Raw genomic sequence first — 22,438 nt, forward strand, 5'->3', positions numbered from 1 at the left:
TCAGGCGTTTCCATTGTCACTCTCCCATGAGAGGGGTATTCTGGTGCCTCTCCGTCTGACCTGTCGTTGGGTAGCACTGAGGTAGGAGACTGCCCTTCGGGCTTTGGGACAGCTGTGGGTATCGGGTCCAGGAAGCTTATTGTCAGTTTGTCTTGGGAAGTGCATTGCCTAGTCTGTGAGGGACTATGGTCAAGTCTGGTTTCCCTTGTTAGTCTGTTTGGTCAATGCTGAAGCATTCTGGGTGTTCCTTGTATGATTTGGAAAGACTTGATTTTCTGTGTTGTGTGGCCGTGCTGTGGGTAAGCAAGCTGGCAGATCTTTACCCACATTGACCCAGCAGACTCAGCTTTCCAATCAGGTGCTGAGGAATGATCGTGTTAAATGCAGAACTAAGTCACGAACAGTGAAGGGGGCTGGTTGGGGGAGAATCTGGTTAACGTGCAGAGTTCTAAGGGGCATGGAAAACTTTATCCCTTCGTTAATTGTTAATAATCAGGGGTTACAGTTTAATATAAGGAGCAGGACAGTTAGAGGGGATTTGCATAAAAATCTTTCACCCAGGAGGGAGAGACAGGAACCCTCTTTCAGAAAAAGGACTTACTTTGACACGGCTGCCAAAGTCGTCTCCAGCGTGATTAAATTGCGATGGTGAGGGAATTGCATGCACTGCAGATAAATCTTTTCAAAATAATACATTCCTATTAGAAACAAAATAGACTTCCATGGAAATGGCAGTGACTCCTCATTTCAAAACTTTCAACCAGAGAAAGGTTACCTGTGAAAATCACAGCATTAACAAACAGACTTTGTGGGGGAAAAGAGTTGGCAACTCAAAAATTCTCATTCATTTTTTTTTCCTGAGTTGACCTTTTGAGTTCACTGGCTTCCAACCTTTGACAGGCTCGATCTGGTTATTGGCACCAAAGGAAAGCTTTAGAAGGAGTAGGTTTGTGAATGGGATATTTGAGTGGGGGAAGCAGCTTTTGGTGGAGAAGAGGTGAGACAATAATCATTTAAGTCCATTGCATCCCTCGGATATATGAATGCTAAATTGCATTATCTGACAGAACAGATGGTCAGGCCCAGCAACATTTAAAGCATCATTCAAGGGAAAGCATTAGAGCTCTATTCCTGATGAAGGGCTTTTGCGCGAAACATCGATTTTCCTGCACCTCGGATGCTGCCTGACCTGTTGTGCTTTTCCAGTACCAGTCTAACCAAAATACAAATCAGACAATTGAGTCTAATTTTATGAATCACATTTTATCAAAAGTAAAGCTTTTACTACTGAGTTAATTAATCTCAGCTGGAATATTTGCTTGGCCCTACGGAGGCAGGGAGAAAAACAGAACAAATCAAAGTCTTCCATAGGCATAAATGTGTATTTCAGGAGGGCAGGAAGCCTGTGGGTGTTTGTTATTAGATTTCAAAACCACTTCTGCTTGCGGAGGGAGGCCAGGGTGGCGGAGAGTGATCATAGAGATGTGCAGCATGAAAACAGACCCTTCGGTCCAACCTGTCCATGCCGACCAGACATTCCAACCCAATCTCGTCCCACTTGCCAGCAACCGGCCCATATCTCTCCAAACCCTTCCTATTCATATACCCATCCAAATGCCTCTTAAATGTTGCAATTGTACCAGCGTCCACCACTTCCTCTGGCAGTTCATTCCATACACATACCACCGTCTGTGTGAAAATGTTGGCCCTCCGGTCTCTTTTATATCTTTCCCCTTTCACCCTAAACCTATGACCTCTAGTTCTGGACTCCCCCACCCCAGGGAAAAGACTTTGTCTATTTATCCTATCCATGCCCCTCATGATTTTGTAAACCTCTATAAGGTCACCTCTCGACCTCCAACACGCCAGGGAAAACAGCCCCAGCCTGTTCAGCCTTTCGCTATTTTTGAATTCATGTACCGCTGGACATCGGAGTGCGTCTGGGAAAATTAAGAAACGGTGAATTTCACAACTAATCTTGGAGGAACCTGTTTGGGCGAAGATCACAACACAGAATCAGATAAGTTAATTGTTGTTTTAAGTCTGTCCAATAGAAAGGCTGCAGTAGTGAGTAGAGTGGGTTCTTTCCTTGATTATATGTTTTTGGAGATAAGACTTTTGATTAAACTTAAAATATATGCCATAACTATTAATTGAACCTGGGGCAGTGTTTTGTAGAGGAATAAGACAATGCTATTTCCTGGGTCTGTAGATTGTGAAGGAGCAAAAATGGCCTTTGCAGTGATATGTACTTCTTGTCAGATGTGGGAGTTTAAAGAGAGTTTAAGGGTTACTGCGGATTATATCTGCCATAAATGCTGTTGGATGCGAATCTTATCAGAATGAATGGATTGGTTGGAGATACGGTTAGAAATAATGAGGAATTTGCAACAGCAACAGTATGTGATGGATGGCAGTTATAGGAAGGGGGGAAAGTTTCAGATATAGTCACATAGGTGGGTTAACTCCAGGAAGGGTAAGAGAGGTACGGGCAGGAGTCTTTTGTGGATATACCCATTTCAAACAGGTATGCTGTTTTGGAAAATGTAGGGGTTGATGGATTCTCAGGAGAACGTAGCACGAACAGCCAAGTTTCTGGTATTGAGACTGGCTCTTCGAGATCAATTGTGTTAGGGGTACGTCGGCTTCCAAGAGATCAATTGTGTTAGGGGGTTCTGTAGTCCGAGGTACAGACAGACTTTTCTGTGGCCAGCAGCGAAAAAGCAGAATGGTGTGTTGCTTTCCTGGTGCCAGGATCAAGGATGTCTCAGAGAGTGTGCGGAATGTTCTCACAGGGGAGAGGGGCCAGCAAGAGGTCATTGTCCACATTGGAACCAACGACATTGGAAGGGAAAAGATTGAGACTCTGAAGGGAAATTAGAGAGAGTTAGGCAGAAATTTTAAAAAGAGGTCCTCGAGGGTAGTAATATCTGGATTACTCTCAGTGCTACAAGCTAGTGAGGGCAGGAATAGGAGGGTAGAGGAGATGAATGCATGGCTGAGGAGCTGGTGTATGGGAGAAGGATTCATGTTTTTGGATCATTGGAATCTCTTTTGGGGTAGAAGTGACCTATACAAGAAGGACGGATTGCACCTAAATTGGAAGGGGACTAATGCACTGGCAGCGAGATTTGCTCGGGTGGATTTAAACGAGTAAGGTGGTGGGGTGGGACCCAAGGAGATAGTGAGGAAAGAGATCAATCTGGGACTGTTACAGTTGAGAATAGAAGCGAGTCAAACAGTCAGGACAGGCAGGGGCAAGGTAGGACTAATAAATGAAACTGCATTTATTTCAATGCGAGGGGCCTAACAGGGAAAGCAGATGAACTCAGGGCATGGTTAGAAACATGGGACTGGGATATCATAGCAATTACAGAAACATGGCTCAGAGATGGGAAGGACTGCAGCTTAATGTTCCAGGATACAAATGCTACAGGAAGGATAGAAAGGGAGGCAAGGGAGGAGGGGGAGTGGCGTTTTCGATAAGGGATAGCTTTACAGCTGTGCTGAGGGAGAATATTCCCGGAAATACATCCAGGGAAGGTATTTGGGTGGAACTGAGAAATAAAAAACGGATGATCACCTTATTGGGATTGTATTATAGACCCCCAAATAGTCAGAGGAAAATTGAGAAACAAACTTGTAAGGAGATCTCAGTTATCTGTAAGAATAATAGGGTGGTAATGGTAGGGGATTTGAACTTTCCAAACATAGACTGGGGCTGCCATAATGTTAAAGGTTTAGATGGAGGGAATTTCTTAAGTGTGTACAAGACAATTTTCTGATTCATTATGTGGATGTACCTACCTGGAGCGGTTCAAAACTTGACCTACTCTTGGGAAATAAGGCAGGGCGGGTGACTGAAGTGTCAGTGGGGGAGCACTTTGGGGCCAGCTACCATAATTCTATTCGTTTTAAAATAGTGATGGAAAAGGATAGACCAGATCTAAAAGTTGAAGTTCTAATTTGGAGAAAGACCAATTTTGACGGTATTAGGCAAGAACTTTAAAAAGCTGATCGGAGGCAGATGTTTGCAGGTAAAGGGACGGCTGGAAAATGGGAAGACTTCAGAAATGATATAACAAGAATCCAGAGAAAGTATATTCCTGTCAGAGTGAAAGGGAAGGCTGGTAGGTGTAGGGAATGCTGGATGACTAAAGAAATTGAGGGTTTGGTTAAGAAAAAGAAGGAAGCATTTGTAAGGTATAGACAGGATAGATCGAGAAATCCTTAGAGTATAAAGGAAGTAGGAGTATACTTAAGAGGGAATTCAAGAGGGCAAAAAGGGGACATGAGATAGCTTTGGCCAATAGAGTTAAGGAGAATCCAAAGGGTCTTTAGAAATATATTAAGGACAAAAGGGTAACTCCGGCCTATCACCCTCACCGTTATCTCCTTCCACCTATCGCATTTCCAACGCCCCTCTCACAAGTCCCTCCTCCCTACCTTTTACGTTAGCACACCTTCCTCATTCCTGAAGAAGGGCTCAGGCCCGAAACGTCGATTCTCCTGCTCCTTGGATGCTGCCTGACCTGCTGCGCTTTTCCAGCAACACATTTTCAGCTCTGATCTCCAGCATCTGCAGTCCTCACTTTCTCCTAGAGAATAGGGCCCCTCCAAGATTACCAAGGCGGTCTTTGTGTGGAGCACAGAAAATGGGTGAGATACTAAATGGATATTTTGCATCAGTATTTGCTGTGGAAAAGGATATAGAAGATATAGACTGTAGGGAAATAGATGGTGACATCTTGCAAAATGTCCAGATTACAGAGGAGGAAGTGCTGGATGTCTTCAAATGGTTAAATGTGGAAAAATCCCCAGGATCTGATCAGGTGTACCTGAGAACTCTGTGTGAAGCTAGAGAAGTGATTCCTGTGCATCTTGCTGAGATATTTGTACCATCGATAGTCACAGGTGAGGTGCCGGAAGACTGGAGGTTGGCAAACGTTGTGCCACTGTTTAAGAAGGGTGGTAAGGACAAGCCAGGGAATTATACACCAGTGAGCCTGACCTCGGTGGTGGGCGAGTTGTTGGAGGGATTCCTGAGGGACAGGATGTACATGTATTTGGAAAGGCAAGGACTGATTAGAGATAGTCAACATGGCTTTGTGCATGGGAAATCATGTCTCACAAACTTGATTGAGGTTTTGAGGAAGTAACAGAGAGGATTGATGAGGGCAGAGCAGTAGATGTGATCTATATCGACTTCAGTAAGGCGTTCGACAAGGTTCCCCATCGGAGACTGATTAGCAAGGTTAGATCTCATGGAATACAGGGAGAACTCGCCATTTGGATACAGAACTGGCTCAAACGTAGAAGACAGAGGGTGGTGGTCGTGGAGGGTTGTTTTTCAGACTGGAGGCCTGCGAACAGTGGAGTGCCACAAGGATCAGTGCTGGGTCCTCTCCTTTTTGTCATTTACGTACATGATTTGGATGTGAGCATAAGAGGTACAGTTAATAAATTTGCAGATGACACCACAATTGGAGGTGTAGTGGACAGCGAAGAGGGTTACCTCAGATTACAACAGGATCTGGACCAGATGGGCCAATGGGCTGAGAGGTGGCAAAAGGAGTTTAATTCAGATAAATGCGAGGTGCTGCATTTTGGGAAAGCAAGTGTGAGCAGGACTTCTACATTTAATGGTAAGGTCCTAGGGAGTGTTGCTGAACAAAGAGACCTTGGAGTGCAGGTTCATAGCTCCTTGAAAGTGGAGTCGCAAGCAGATAGGATGGTGAAGAAGGCGTTTGGTATACTTTCCTTTATTGGTCAGAGTATTGAGTCCAGGAGTCGGGAGGTCATGTTGCAATTGTACAGGACATTGGTTAGGCCACTGTTGGAATATTGCTTACAATTCTGGTCTCCTTCCTATCGGAAAGATGTTGTGATACTTGAAAGGGTTCAGAAAAGATTTACAAGGATGTTGCCAGGGTTGGAGGATTTGAGTTATAGAGAGAGACTGAACAGGCTGGGGCTGATTTCCCTGGAGAGTCGGAGGATGAGGGGTGATCTTACAGAGGTTTACAAAATTATGAGGGACATGGATAGGATAAATAGACAAAGTCTTTTCCCTGGGCTCGGAGAGTCCAGAACTAGAGGGTATAGGTTTAGGGTGAGAGGGGAAAGGTACAAAAGAGATCTAAGGGGCAACTTTTTCATGCAGAGAGCGGTACATGTATGGAATGAGCTGCCTGAGGAAATGGTGGAGGCTGGTACAATTGCAACATTTAAAAGATATCTGCATGGGTGTATGAATAGAAAGGGTTTGGAGGGATATAGGCTGGGTGCTGGCAGGTGGGACTAGATTGGTTTGGGATATCTGGTCGGCATAGACAAGTTAGACTGAATGGAATGACTATATGACACACACACACACAATCACACTCTCTCACAATTACTGTACAAACGTGGAGGAAGGTTCGATGGAGATATGATTCCTTTCAGGACTGAACCCTCATGCCGGATGATGACTGCTCCAGGGAGACAGACAACAACTGCAGATGACTCGATGGATCTTCCTGTGCACCACCTCTTGCATCGACAGCATTGGGCTGTTCGGGTGTCTGCTTTACTAAAGTGTCTCCAAGCAAGCAGTGACAATAGATTGATAACAGTTTTCCTCCAATTCATGTTTAAGACACATGCTGATGTTATTTTTCACTAATTGTTTAAAAAGACCCGAATGTTCTGAAATGGATAGTGACCTCCATCTCAAATTACGACACCAGTGTGCCTTGGGGCACGAAGGAATGATCAGGGAAGTGTATCTGTACCTTTCTGCCTTCTGCACCCTGTACTACCAGATAATGCCCCTTCAATCTCTCAGAAAGCACCGCTCCGTTTGTGTTTACCCCAAAAGCCCCTCAGACAGTACCTCGACAAAACATTCACACCCTCAACATCTTAGAATAAGGGCTTTTGCCCGAAAAGTTGATTTCGAAGATCCTTGGATGCTGCCTGAACTGCTGTGCTCTTCCAGCACCACTAATCCAGCATCTGGTTTCCAGCATCTGCAGTCATTGTTTTTACCTTAGAATGCAGCCAGCCCCCCCCCTCAGACTGTCTTCATCTTCAAACCCCTTCAGACTGTAAGGATCCACATCCATCCCAGTCCAAGATTGGAACCCAGGACCCCAGAACATTACTTGGGTTTCTGGATTCATCGTAGAATTCCTACAGTTTAGAAATGAACCATTCGGCCCAACGGGTCCACACTGACTGTCTGAAGAGCATCCCACCAATATTCATGCCCTGTAATTCTGCATTTCCAATGGCCAACCCACCTAACCCGCACATCTTTGGATTGTGGGTTGAAACCAGAGCTTCCAGTGGAAACCCAGGCAGACACTGGGAGAATGTGTAAACTCCACACAGACAGTCGCTGGCAGCTAGAATCAAAGCCGGGTCCTTGGTGCTGTGATGCAGCAGTGCTAATCCCTGAGGCACCGTGTGCTGTCCTCTCTCCCTGGATGCCATGTCATCTAACCTTTTACTAACCAGTCTCCCATGTGAAACCTTCTCATCTATCTTCTTGGTCACCTCTCCAAAACTCAATCAAGTTGGACACACCATTTTCACAAACAAAGCCATGCTGACGAGCCCTAATCATTTCTTGCTTTTCCAAATGCATGTAAATTGTCTCTCAGAATGCCCTCCAACAGCTTACCCACCACTGACCTCAGGCTCACAGCTCTATGGTTCAATGGCTGTTCCCTGTAGCCTTACTTCAATATTAGTCACCTCCAGTCTTCAAGCACCTCATCAGTTGCCAATGATTGGTCCATCTGACAAGGCCATCGACATCCTTCTGTCATCTCAGGCTATCCTCCTCAGTATTTATCACCCCAACAATCTTCACATCATTCAAGAACTTACTAAGCCTCCACCATTCAAATCTAAATCTTTTATATCAACCACATCAGCAAGACTCCCAACAGTAACTTCTGTGAGACATGAATGGACAGCAATTGGGTCATCACTGTCTGCTTCTGCCACTCAGCATTCTGCGCCAAATTCCTTGGATCGTGAGGTTTTACAGACACTATCAGTTTCCCATGTGGGGCCTGATCAAAAACAGACGACAGGAAAGCATTGCCTTCATTTACACACCTGGTCACCTGCTTGAAAAATGCAGGTCTGAAATTGGTCTGACCTGACCTCCCCTTAACAAAACCATTCTGATTTTTCTTCATTAACTCCTGCCTCTTTAAATGCTGATTAATTCTACTTCCCAAAATTGCTTCCAACAGATGCCCCACCAGCGATATTAGTCTGACTGGACTGTAATGGCCTGGTTTATCCCATGCTCCTTCTTGAATAACGGTACCATATGGTCAGTCCGCTGAGGCTTCTCCTGGCGCCAGAGAGGATTTGAAAATGTATGCAAGTGTCTCTGCTGCTTCCTCCATTGCCTCACTCAGTAAACTGAGATACAGTTCCACCGTCTTTGGAGATTTATCGAGTTTTAAGAAGGCCCGATCACTCAGAACCTCCTCTCCCTCTCTCTCGCTGCTAATTCATTTAGTTGTATCTCCATGATTTCATATTAACCCTGTCATGATGAGCACCAACATAATGCAACAATTCACTACACCCTCTGGGTCCATGCACAATTTACCACTGAGCTCCACAACATACTCTTCCTTCATTATCAATTCATCCTTAATGCCACTGTAAAGTACTTTCAGGTTTTCTTTTCCCCTCGTAGCACTCTTCTCTCCCAGGCAATTAGCATGCGATGCGATTTGGTGGAGTGTGGGATGTCAGTCTGTATGTGGATTAGCGTCGGGAAGCTCAGAAATAATGATCTCACGACTGTGCTGAGTGCGGGGCAGTGGGATTCATTTGGGATGAGCACAGGGAAGCTGAGGAATAAAGCACCTTCCGGCAGCTTGAAAAGATCCCTTGAAGAAGACAGGGCAGTCACTGGAAAGGAAAACGCGGACCCTGGGAAAAGAGGGTGGGATCTCTTCAGTTCAACACAATTGAAGACGGTCTATTTGAACACAGTCTCTGGAATCTGGACATGGGAATCATGGCTGGGCATGGTCTGTAGGAAGCAGAGGTAAAATGGACAGAACAATTCCAGATAATCGTCTTGGACCACAAGACGTCGGGGCAGAAATTAGGCCATTCAGGCCAACTGATTTGCAATGTTCCCTCAGTACTGAACCTCTGATAATTCAACACTCCCTCAGTACTAACCCTCTGACAGTGCAGCACTCCCTCAGTACTGACCTTCTGACAGTGCTGAGGGAGTGCTGAAGAAGGGCCTGTGCCCGAAACGTCGAATCTCCTGTTCCCTGGATGCTGCCTGACCTGCTGTGCTGTTCCAGCAAGAAAGTTTCAACTTTGATCTCCAGCATCTGCAGACCTCACTTTCTCCTCTTCTGACAGTGCAGCACTCCCTCAGTACTGACCCTCTGACAGTGCAGCACTCCCTCAGTACAGACCCTCTCACAGTGCGGCACTCCCTCAGTACTGACCATCTGACAATGCGGCACTCCCATAGTACAGAGCCTCTGACAGTGCAGTGCTCCCTTTGTTCTGACCTTCTGACAGTGCGGCACTCCCTCAGTACTGACCCTCTGACAGTGCAGTGCTCCAACTGTACTGACCTTCTGACAGTGCAGCACTCCCTCAGTACTGACTCTCTGACAATGAGGCACCCCCTCAGTACTGACCCTCTGACAGTGCAGTGCTCCCTCGTTACTGTCCTTCTGACAGTGCAGCACTCCCTCAGTACCGACCCTCTCTCAGTGCAGCTTTCCCACAGTACTGAACGTCTGACAGTGCAGCACTCCCTCAGTACTGACGCTCTGACAGTGCAGCACTCCCTCAGTACTGACCCTCTGACAGTGCAGCACTCCCTCAGTAGTGACACTCTGACAGTGCAGCTTTCCCGCAGTACTGACCCTCTGACAGTGCAGCACTCCCACAGTAGTGACCCACTGACAGTGCAGCTTTCCCTCAGTACTGACCCTCTCACAGTGCGGCGCTCCATCAGTACAGACCCTCTGACAGTGCAGCACTCCCTCAGTACTGACCCTCTGACAGTGCAGCACTCCCTCAGTACTGACCCACTGTTAGTGCAGCGTTTCATCAGTTCTGACCATCTGGAAGTGCAGCTTTCCCTCAATACTGACCCTCTGACAGTGCAGCACTCCCTCAGTACTGACCCTCTGACAGTGCAGCGTCCCTCAGTACAGACCCGTTGACAGTGCAGCACTCCCTCAGTACGGACCCTCTCACAGTGCTGCACTCACTCAGTACTGACCCTCGGACAGTGCAGCAATCCCTCAGTACTGACCCTCTGATAGTGCAGTCCTCCCTCAGTACTGACCCTCTCACAGTGCAGCACTCCCTCAGTACTGAACCTCTGACAGTGAAGCCTTCCCTCAGTATTGAACCCCTAACAGTGCAGCACTCAATCGGAACTGACTCTCTGACAGTGCAGCTCTCCCTCAGGACTGAACCTCTGACAGTGCAGCACTCCCTCAGTACTGACCCTCTGACAGTGCAGCTTTCCCTCAGTACTGACCCTCTGACAGTGCAGCTTTACCTCAGTACTGACCCTCTGACAGTACAGCACACCCTCAGTACTGACCGTCTGACAGTGCAGCACTCCCTCAATACTGACCCTCTGACAGTGCAGCCCTCCCTCAGTACAGACCATCTGACAGTGCAGTACTCCCTCAGTACTGACCTTCTGACAGTGCAGCACTCCCCGAGTACTGAACCTATGACAGTGCAGCATTCCCTCTGTACTGCCTCTCCGATCGTGCAGCTTTCCGTCAGTACTGACGCTCTGACAGTGCAGCACTCCCTCAGTACTGACTCTCTGACAGTGCAGCACGCCCTCATTAGTGACACTCTGACAGTGCAGCATTCCCTCAGTACTGACAATCTTATAGTGCAGCTTTCCCTCAGTACAGATCCTCTGACAGTGCAGCTTTCCCTCAGTACGACCATCCGACAGTGCAGCACTCCCACAGTACTGAACGTCTGACAGTGCAGCACTCCCTCAGTACTGACCCTCTGACAGTGCAGCTTTCCCTCAGTAAGGACCCTCTGACAGTGCAGCTCTCCCTCAGTGCTGACCCTCTGACAGTGCAGCGATCCCTCAGTACTGACCCTCTGACAGTGCTGGACTCACTCAGAACTCACCCTCTGACAGCGCAGTGATCCCTCAGTACTAACCCTCTGACAATGCGGCACTCCCACAGTACGGACCCTCTCACAGTGCTGCACTCCCTCAGTACTGACCCTCTGACAGTGCAGCACTCCCTCAGTACTGACCCTCTGACAGTGCAGCTCTCCCTCACGACTGACCCTCTGACAGTGCAGCACTCCCTCAGTACTGACCATCTGACAGTGCAGCTTTCTCTAAGTACTGACCCTCTGACAGTGCAGCTTACCCTCAGTTCTGACTCTCTGACAGTGCAGCACTCCCTCAATACTGACCCGCTGACAGAGAAGCGCTCCCGCAGTACTGACCCTCTGACAGTGCAGATTTCCCTCAATATTGACCCTCTGACAGTGCACCACTCCCTCAGTACTGACCCTCTGACAGTGCAGCACTCTCTCAGTACTGACCCTCTCACAGTGCGGCACTCCCTCAGTACAGACCCTCTGACTGTGCAGCACTCCCTCAGTACTGAACCTCTGACAGTGAAGCACTCCCTCAGTACTGACCCTCTGACAGTGCGGCACTCCCTCAGTACAGACCCTCTGACAGTGCAGCGCTCTCTCAGTACAGACCCTCTGACAGTGCAGCACTCCCTCAGTACTGACCCTCGGACAGTGCAGCATTCCCTCTGTACTGCCTCTCTGATCGTGCAGCTTTCCCTCAGTACTGACGCTCTGACAGTGCAGCTTTCCCTCAGTACTGACCCTCTGACAGTACAGCACTCCCACAGTAGTGACCCTCTGACAGTGCAGCTTTCCCTCAGTACTGACCCCCTGACAGTGCAGCACTCCCTCAGTACTGACGCTCTGACTGTGCGGCGCTCCATCAGTACAGAACATCTGACCGTGCAGCACTCCCTTAGTACAGACCCTCTGTTAGTGCAGCTTTCCCTCAGTACTGACCCTCTCACAGTGCAGCACTCCCTCAGTACTGAACCTCTGACAGTGAAGCCTTCCCTCAGTATTGATCCCCTAACAGTGCAGCACTCCATCGGAACTGACTCTCTGACAGTGCAGCTCTCCCTCAGGACTGAACCTCTGACAGTGCAGCACTCCCTCAGTACTGACCCTCTGACAGTGCAGCTTTCCCTCAGTACTGACCCTCTGACAGTGCAGCTTACCCTCAGTTCTGACTCTCTGACAGTGCAGCTTACCCTCAGTTCTGACTCTCTGACAGCGCAGCATTCCCTCAATACTGACCCGCTGACAGTGCAGCTTTACCTCAGTACTGACCTTCTGACAGTACAGCACACCCTCAGTACTGAACGTCTGACAGTGCAGCACTCCCTCAGTACTGACCCTCTGACAGTGGAGCTTTCCCTCAGTACTGACCCTCTGACAGTGCAGCTCTCCCTCAGTACTGACCCTCTGACAGTGCAGCGATCCCTCAGTACTGACCCTCTGACAGTGCAGCACTCCCTCAGTACTGACCCTCTGACAGTCTAGTGATCCCTCAGTACTAAACCTCTGACAATGCGGCACTCCCTCAGTATGGACCCTCTCACAGTGCTGCACTCCCTCAGTACTGACCCTCTGACAGTGCAGCACTCCCTCAGTACTGACCCTCTGACAGTGCAGCACTCCCTCAGGACTGACCCTCTCACAGTGCAGCACTCCCTCAGTACTGAACCTCTGACAGTGAAGCCTTCCCTCAGTATTCACCCCCTAACAGTGCAGCACTCCATCGGAACTAACTCTCTGACAGTGCAGCTCTCCCTCAGTGCTGACCCTCTGACAGTGCAGCTTTTCCTCAGTACTGACCCTCTGACAGTGCAGCACTCCCTCAGTACTGACCCTCACACAGTGCGCCATTCTCTCAGTACAGACCCTCTGACAGTGCAGCACTCCCTCACTACTGACCCTCTGATAGTGCAGCTTTCCCTCAGTACAGTCCCTCTGACAGTGCAGCACTCCCTCAGGACTGACCATCTGACAGTGCAGCACTCCCTCAGTACTGACCCTCTGACTGTTCAGCTTTCCCACAGTACTGACCCTCTCACAGTGCAGCACTCCCTCAGTACTGACCCTCTGACATTGCAGCTTTCCCTCAGTACTTACCCTCTGACAGTGCAGCACCCCATCGAAACTGACCGTCTGACAGTGCAGATTTCCCTCAGTACTGACCCTCTGACAGTGCAGCACTCCCTCAGTACTGACCCTCTGACAGTGCAGCTTTCCCTCAGTACTGACCCTCTGACAGTGCCGCACTCCCTCAGTACTGACCCTCTGACAGTGCAACTTACCCTCGGTACTGACACTCTGACAGTGCAGCACTCCCACAATACTGAACGGCTGACAGAGCAGCGCTCGCTCAGTACTGACCCTCTGACAGTGCAGCACTCCCTCAGTACTGACCCTCTGACAGTGCAGCACTCCGTCTGTACTGACCCTCTCACAGTGCGGCACTCCCTCAGTACAGAGCCTCTGACACTGCAGCACTCCCTCAGTACTGAACATCTGACAGTCAAGCACTCCCTCAGTACTGAACCTCTGACAGTGCAGCTTTCCCTCAGTACTGACCATCTGTTAGTGCAGCTTTCCATCAGCACTGACCCTCTGACAGTGCAGCACTCCCTCAGTACTGACCCTCTGACAGTGCAGCACTCACTCAGTACTGACCCTCTGACAGTGCAGCACTCCCTCAGTACTGACCCTCTGACACTGCAGCACTCCCTCAGTACAGAGCCTCTGACAGTGCAGCACTCCCTCAGTACTGAACATCTGACAGTCAAGCACTCCCTCAGTACTGAACCTCTGACAGTGCAGCTTTCCCTCAGTACTGACCATCTGACAGTGCAGCTTTCCCTCAGTACTGACCCTCTGACAGTGCAGCACTCACTCAGTACTGACCCTCTGACAGTGCAGCACTCCCTCAGTACTGACCCTCTGACACTGCAGCACTCCCTCAGTCCTGAACCTCTGGCAGTGCAGCACTCCCTCAGTGCAGATCCTCTGACTGTGCATCACTCACTCAGTACTGACCCTCTGACAGTGCAGCACCGCCTCAGTACTGACCCTCTGACAGTACATCACTCTCTCCGTACAGTCCCTCTGACAGTGCAGCACTCCCTCAGTACTGACCATCTGACAGTGCAGCACTCCCTCAGTACTGAACCTTTGACAGTGAAGCACTCCCTCAGTACTGAACCTCTGACAGTGAAGCACTCCCTCAGTACTGACCCACTGACAGTGCAGCTTTCCCTCAGTACTGTACCTCTGCCAGTGCAGCACTCCCTCAGTACTGTCCCTCTGACAGTGCAGCTTTCCCTCAGTACTGACCATCTGACAGTGCAGAACTCCCTCAGTACTGACCCTCTGACAGTGCAGAATTCCCTCAGTACTGACCCTCTGACAGTGCAGCACTACCTCAATACTGACCCTCTGACAGTGCAGCGCTACCTTGGTACAGACCCTCTGACAGTGCAGCACTCCCTCAGTCCTGACCCTCTGACAGTGCAGCACTCCCTCAGTACTGACCCTCTGACAGTGCAGCATTCCCTCTGTACTGCCTCTCTGACAGTGCAGCTATCCCTCAGTACTGACGCTCTGACAGTGCAGCACTCCCACCGTACTGACCCTCTGACAGTGCAGCACTCCCTCAGTACTGACCCTCTGACAGTGTAGCATTCCCTCAGTACTGACCCTCTGACAGTGCTGCACTCCATCGAAACTGACCCTTTGACAGTGCAGCTTTCCCTCAGTACTGACCCTCTGACAGCGCAGCACTCGCTCAGTACTGACCCTCTGACAGTGCAGCACTCCCTCAGTACTGACCCTCTGACAGTTCAGCTTTCCCTCAGTACTGACCCTCTGACAGTGCAGCACCCCATCGCAACTGACCCACTGACAGTGCAGCTCTCCCTCAGTACTGACCCTCTGACAGTGCAGCACTCCCTCAGTACTGACCCTCTGACAGTGCAGCTTTCCCTCAGTTCTGACCCTCTGACAGTGCAGCACTCCCTCAGTACTGACCCTCTGACAGTGCAGCTTACCCTCAGTACTGACCCTCTGACAGTGCAGCACTCCCTCAGTACTGACCCTCTGACAGTGCAACACTCCCTCAGTACTGACTCTCTCACAGTGCGGCATTCCCTCAGTACAGACCCTCGGACAGTGCAGCACTCCCTCAGTACTGAACCTCTGACAGTGAAGCACTCCCTCAATACTGACCCACTGACAGTGCAGTTTTCACTCAGTACTGTACCTCTGACAGTGCAGCACTCCCTCAGTACTGACCCTCTGACAGTGCAGCTTTCCCTCAGTACTGACACTCTGACAGTGCAGAACTCATTCAGTACTGACCCTCTGACAGTGCAGCACTCCCTCAATACTGACCCTCTGACAGTGCAGCGCTCCCTTAGGACAGACCCTCTGACAGTGCAGCACTCCCTCAGTACTGACCCTCTGACAGTGCAGCACCTCCCTCAGTACTGACCCTCTGACAGTGCAGCGTTCCCTCTGTACTGCCTCTCTGATCGTGCAGCTTTCCCTCAGTACTGACGCTCTGACAGTGCAGCATTCCCACAGTACTGACCCTCTGACAGTGCAGCACTCCCTCAGTACTGACCCTCTGACAGTGCAGCTTTCCCTCAGTACTGACCCTCTGACAGTGCAGCACTCCATCGAAACTGACCCTCTGACAGTGCAGCTTTCCCTCAGTACTGACCCTCTGACAGTGCAGCACTCCCTCAGTACTGACCCTCTGACAGTGCAGCACTCCCTCAGTACTGACCCTCTGACAGTGCAGGTTTCCCTCAGTACTGACCGTCTGACAGTGCAGCACCCCATCGAAACTGACCCTCTGACAGTGCAGCATTCCCTCAGTCCTGAACCTCTGGCAGTGCAGCACTCCCTCAGTGCAGATCCTCTGACTGTGCATCACTCACTCAGTACTGACCCTCTGACAGTGCAGCACCGCCTCAGTACTGACCCTCTGACAGTACATCACTCTCTCCGTACAGTCCCTCTGACAGTGCAGCACTCCCTCAGTACTGACCATCTGACAGTGCAGCACTCCCTCAGTACTGAACCTTTGACAGTGAAGCACTCCCTCAGTACTGAACCTCTGACAGTGAAGCACTCGCTCAGTTCTGACCCTCTCACAGTGCGGCACTCCCTCAGTACAGAGCCTCTGACAGTGCAGCACTCCCTCAGTACTGACCCTCTGGCAGTGCAGCACTCCCTCAGTACTGACCATCTGACAGTACAGCACTCCCTCAGTGCAGATCCTCTGACTGTGCATCACTCACTCAGTACTGACCCTCTGACAGTGCAGCTTTCCCTCAGTACTGACCCTCTGACAGTGCAGCACTCCCTCAGTACTGACCCTCTGACAGTGCAGCACTCCCTCAGTACTGACCATCTGACAGTGCAGCACTCCCTCAGTACTGACCCTCTGGCAGTGCCGCACTCCCTCAGTGCAGATCCTCTGACTGTGCATCACTCACACAGTACAGACCCTCTGATTGTTCAGCTTTCCCTCAGTACTGACCGATTGTCAGTGCTGCACTCCCTCAGTACTGACCCTCTGACAGTGCAGCACTCCCTCAGTACTGACCCTTTGACAGTACAGCTCTCCTCAGTACTGACCCTCTGATAGTGCAGCTTTCCCTCAGTACTGACCCTCTGACTGTGCAGATTTCCCTCAGTACTGACACCCTGACTGTGCAGATTTCCCTCACTACTAACCCTTTGACAGTGCAGCATTCCCTCAGTACTGCCCCTCTGATAGTGCAGCTTTCCCTCTGTACAGACCCTCTGATCGTGCAGCACTCCCTCAGAACTGACCCTCTGACAGTGCAGCACTCCCTCAGTACTGACCCTCTGACAGTGCAGTACTCCCTCAGTAATGACCTTCTGATATGGCCGCTTTCCCTCAGTACTGACCCTCTGACAGTACAGCACTCCCTCAGTATTCACCCCCTAACAGTGCAGCACTCCATCGGAACTAACTCTCTGACAGTGCAGCTCTCCCTCAGTACTGACCCTCTGACAGTGCAGCTTTTCCTCAGTACTGACCCTCTGACAGTGCAGCACTCCCTCAGTAATGACCCTCACACAGTGCGCCATTCTCTCAGTACAGACCCTCTGACAGTGCAGCACTCCCTCACTACTGACCCTCTGATAGTGCAGCTTTCCCTCAGTACAGTCCCTCTGACAGTGCAGCACTCCCTCAGGACTGACCATCTGACAGTGCAGCACTCCCTCAGTACTGACCCTCTGACTGTTCAGCTTTCCCACAGTACTGACCCTCTCACAGTGCAGTACTCCCTCAGTACTGACCCTCTGACATTGCAGCTTTCCCTCAGTACTTACCATCTGACAGTGCAGCACCCCATCGAAACTGACCGTCTGACAGTGCAGATTTCCCTCAGTACTGACCCTCTGACAGTGCAGCACTCCCTCAGTACTGACCCTCTGACAGTGCAGCTTTCCCTCAGTACTGACCCTCTGACAGTGCCGCACTCCCTCAGTACTGACCCTCTGACAGTGCAACTTACCCTCGGTACTGACACTCTGACAGTGCAGCACTCCCACAATACTGAACGGCTGACAGAGCAGCGCTCGCTCAGTACTGACCCTCTGACAGTGCAGCACTCCCTCAGTACTGACCCTCTGACAGTGCAGCACTCCGTCTGTACTGACCCTCTCACAGTGCGGCACTCCCTCAGTACAGAGCCTCTGACAGTGCAGCACTCCCTCAGTACTGAACATCTGACAGTCAAGCACTCCCTCAGTACTGAACCTCTGACAGTGCAGCTTTCCCTCAGTACTGACCATCTGACAGTGCAGCTTTCCCTCAGTACTGACCCTCTGACAGTGCAGCACTCACTCAGTACTGACCCTCTGACAGTGCAGCACTCCCTCAGTACTGACCCTCTAACACTGCAGCACTCCCTCAGTCCTGAACCTCTGGCAGTGCAGCACTCCCTCAGTGCAGATCCTCTGACTGTGCATCACTCACTCAGTACTGACCCTCTGACAGTGCAGCACCGCCTCAGTACTGACCCTCTGACAGTACATCACTCTCTCCGTACAGTCCCTCTGACAGTGCAGCACTCCCTCAGTACTGACCATCTGACAGTGCAGCACTCCCTCAGTACTGAACCTTTGACAGTGAAGCACTCCCTCAGTACTGAACCTCTGACAGTGAAGCACTCCCTCAGTACTGACCCACTGACAGTGCAGCTTTCCCTCAGTACTGTACCTCTGCCAGTGCAGCACTCCCTCAGTACTGTCCCTCTGACAGTGCAGCTTTCCCTCAGTACTGACCATCTGACAGTGCAGAACTCCCTCAGTACTGACCCTCTGACAGTGCAGAATTCCCTCAGTACTGACCCTCTGACAGTGCAGCACTACCTCAATACTGACCCTCTGACAGTGCAGCGCTACCTTGGTACAGACCCTCTGACAGTGCAGCACTCCCTCAGTCCTGACCCTCTGACAGTGCAGCACTCCCTCAGTACTGACCCTCTGACAGTGCAGCATTCCCTCTGTACTGCCTCTCTGACAGTGCAGCTATCCCTCAGTACTGACCCTCTGACAGTGTAGCATTCCCTCAGTACTGACCCTCTGACAATGCTGCACTCCATCGAAACTGACCCTTTGACAGTGCAGCTTTCCCTCAGTACTGACCCTCTGACAGCGCAGCACTCGCTCAGTACTGACCCTCTGACAGTGCAGCACTCCCTCAGTACTGACCCTCTGACAGTGCAGCTTTCCCTCAGTACTGACCCTCTGACAGTGCAGCACCCCATCGCAACTGACCCACTGACAGTGCAGCTCTCCCTCAGTACTGACCCTCTGACAGTGCAGCACTCCCTCAGTACTGACCCTCTGACAGTGCAGCTTTCCCTCAGTTCTGACCCTCTGACAGTGCAGCACTCCCTCAGTACTGACCCTCTGACAGTGCAGCTTACCCTCAGTACTGACCCTCTGACAGTGCAGCACTCCCTCAGTACTGACCCTCTGACAGTGCAACACTCCCTCAGTACTGACTCTCTCACAGTGCGGCATTCCCTCAGTACAGACCCTCGGACAGTGCAGCACTCCCTCAGTACTGAACCTCTGACAGTGAAGCACTCCCTCAGTACTGACCCACTGACAGTGCAGTTTTCACTCAGTACTGTACCTCTGACAGTGCAGCACTCCCTCAGTACTGACCCTCTGACAGTGCAGCTTTCCCTCAGTACTGACACTCTGACAGTGCAGAACTCATTCAGTACTGACCCTCTGACAGTGCAGCACTCCCTCAATACTGACCCTCTGACAGTGCAGCGCTCCCTTAGGACAGACCCTCTGACAGTGCAGCACTCCCTCAGTACTGACCCTCTGACAGTGCAGCACTCCCTTAGTACTGACCCTCTGACAGTGCAGCGTTCCCTCTGTACTGCCTCTCTGATCGTGCAGCTTTCCCTCAGTACTGACCCTCTGACAGTGCAGCACTCCATCGAAACTGACCCTCTGACAGTGCAGCTTTCCCTCAGTACTGACCCTCTGACAGTGCAGCACTCCCTCAGTACTGACCCTCTGACAGTGCAGCACTCCCTCAGTACTGACCCTCTGACAGTGCAGGTTTCCCTCAGTACTGACCGTCTGACAGTGCAGCACCCCATCGAAACTGACCCTCTGACAGTGCAGCATTCCCTCAGTCCTGAACCTCTGGCAGTGCAGCACTCCCTCAGTGCAGATCCTCTGACTGTGCATCACTCACTCAGTACTGACCCTCTGACAGTGCAGCACCGCCTCAGTACTGACCCTCTGACAGTACATCACTCTCTCCGTACAGTCCCTCTGACAGTGCAGCACTCTCTCAGTACTGACCATCTGACAGTGCAGCACTCCCTCAGTACTGAACCTTTGACAGTGAAGCACTCCCTCAGTACTGAACCTCTGACAGTGAAGCACTCGCTCAGTTTTGACCCTCTCACAGTGCGGCACTCACTCAGTACAGAGCCTCTGACAGTGCAGCACTCCCTCAGTACTGACCCTCTGGCAGTGCAGCACTCCCTCAGTACTGACCATCTGACAGTACAGCACTCCCTCAGTGCAGATCCTCTGACTGTGCATCACTCACTCAGTACTGACCCTCTGACAGTGCAGCTTTCCCTCAGTACTGACCCTCTGACAGTGCAGCACTCCCTCAGTACTGACCCTCTGACAGTGCAGCACTCCCTCAGTACTGACCATCTGACAGTGCAGCACTCCCTCAGTACTGACCCTCTGGCAGTGCAGCACTCCCTCAGTGCAGATCCTCTGACTGTGCATCACTCACACAGTACAGACCCTCTGATTGTTCAGCTTTCCCTCAGTACTGACCGATTGTCAGTGCTGCACTCCCTCAGTACTGACCCTCTGACAGTGCAGCACTCCCTCAGTACTGACCCTTTGACAGTACAGCTCTCCTCAGTACTGACTCTCTGATAGTGCAGCTTTCCCTCAGTACTGACCCTCTGACTGTGCAGATTTCCCTCAGTACTGACACCCTGACTGTGCAGATTTCCCTCACTACTAACCCTTTGACAGTGCAGCATTCCCTCAGTACTGCCCCTCTGATAGTGCAGCTTTCCCTCTGTACAGACCCTCTGATCGTGCAGCACTCCCTCAGAACTGACCCTCTGACAGTGCAGCACTCCCTCAGTACTGACCCTCTGACAGTGCAGTACTCCCTCAGTAATGACCTTCTGATATGGCCGCTTTCCCTCAGTACTGACCCTCTGACAGTACAGCACTCCCTCAGTATTCACCCCCTAACAGTGCAGCACTCCATCGGAACTAACTCTCTGACAGTGCAGCTCTCCCTCAGTACTGACCCTCTGACAGTGCAGCTTTTCCTCAGTACTGACCCTCTGACAGTGCAGCACTCCCTCAGTAATGACCCTCACACAGTGCGCCATTCTCTCAGTACAGACCCTCTGACAGTGCAGCACTCCCTCACTACTGACCCTCTGATAGTGCAGCTTTCCCTCAGTACAGTCCCTCTGACAGTGCAGCACTCCCTCAGGACTGACCATCTGACAGTGCAGCACTCCCTCAGTACTGACCCTCTGACTGTTCAGCTTTCCCACAGTACTGACCCTCTCACAGTGCAGTACTCCCTCAGTACTGACCCTCTGACATTGCAGCTTTCCCTCAGTACTTACCCTCTGACAGTGCAGCACCCCATCGAAACTGACCGTCTGACAGTGCAGATTTCCCTCAGTACTGACCCTCTGACAGAGCAGCACTCCCTCAGTACTGACCCTCTGACAGTGCAGCTTTCCCTCAGTACTGACCCTCTGACAGTGCCGCACTCCCTCAGTACTGACCCTCTGACAGTGCAACTTACCCTCGGTACTGACACTCTGACAGTGCAGCACTCCCACAATACTGAACGGCTGACAGAGCAGCGCTCGCTCAGTACTGACCCTCTGACAGTGCAGCACTCCCTCAGTACTGACCCTCTGACAGTGCAGCACTCCGTCTGTACTGACCCTCTCACAGTGCGGCACTCCCTCAGTACAGAGCCTCTGACAGTGCAGCACTCCCTCAGTACTGAACATCTGACAGTCAAGCACTCCCTCAGTACTGAACCTCTGACAGTGCAGCTTTCCCTCAGTACTGACCATCTGACAGTGCAGCTTTCCCTCAGTACTGACCCTCTGACAGTGCAGCACTCACTCAGTACTGACCCTCTGACAGTGCAGCACTCCCTCAGTACTGACCCTCTGACACTGCAGCACTCCCTCAGTCCTGAACCTCTGGCAGTGCAGCACTCCCTCAGTGCAGATCCTCTGACTGTGCATCACTCACTCAGTACTGACCCTCTGAGAGTGCAGCACCGCCTCAGTACTGACCCTCTGACAGTACATCACTCTCTCCGTACAGTCCCTCTGACAGTGCAGCACTCCCTCAGTACTGACCATCTGACAGTGCAGCACTCCCTCAGTACTGAACCTTTGACAGTGAAGCACTCCCTCAGTACTGAACCTCTGACAGTGAAGCACTCCCTCAGTACTGACCCACTGACAGTGCAGCTTTCCCTCAGTACTGTACCTCTGCCAGTGCAGCACTCCCTCAGTACTGTCCCTCTGACAGTGCAGCTTTCCCTCAGTACTGACCATCTGACAGTGCAGAACTCCCTCAGTACTGACCCTCTGACAGTGCAGAATTCCCTCAGTACTGACCCTCTGACAGTGCAGCACTACCTCAATACTGACCCTCTGACAGTGCAGCGCTACCTTGGTACAGACCCTCTGACAGTGCAGCACTC

The 22,438-nt window shown here is 50.9% G+C and overlaps 1 pseudogene; it reads left to right on the forward strand.

Annotated features, from left to right (window-relative positions):
- Positions 1–22,438, forward strand: part of LOC148139849 (uncharacterized) — a 185,064-nt pseudogene that overhangs the window by 156,765 nt on the left and 5,861 nt on the right.

This window comes from Chiloscyllium plagiosum, unplaced genomic scaffold, assembly GCF_037043375.1.
Source record: "Chiloscyllium plagiosum isolate Xiang-an unplaced genomic scaffold, Cpla_swu_hap1 HiC_scaffold_37, whole genome shotgun sequence".
Taxonomy (NCBI): domain Eukaryota; kingdom Metazoa; phylum Chordata; class Chondrichthyes; order Orectolobiformes; family Hemiscylliidae; genus Chiloscyllium; species Chiloscyllium plagiosum.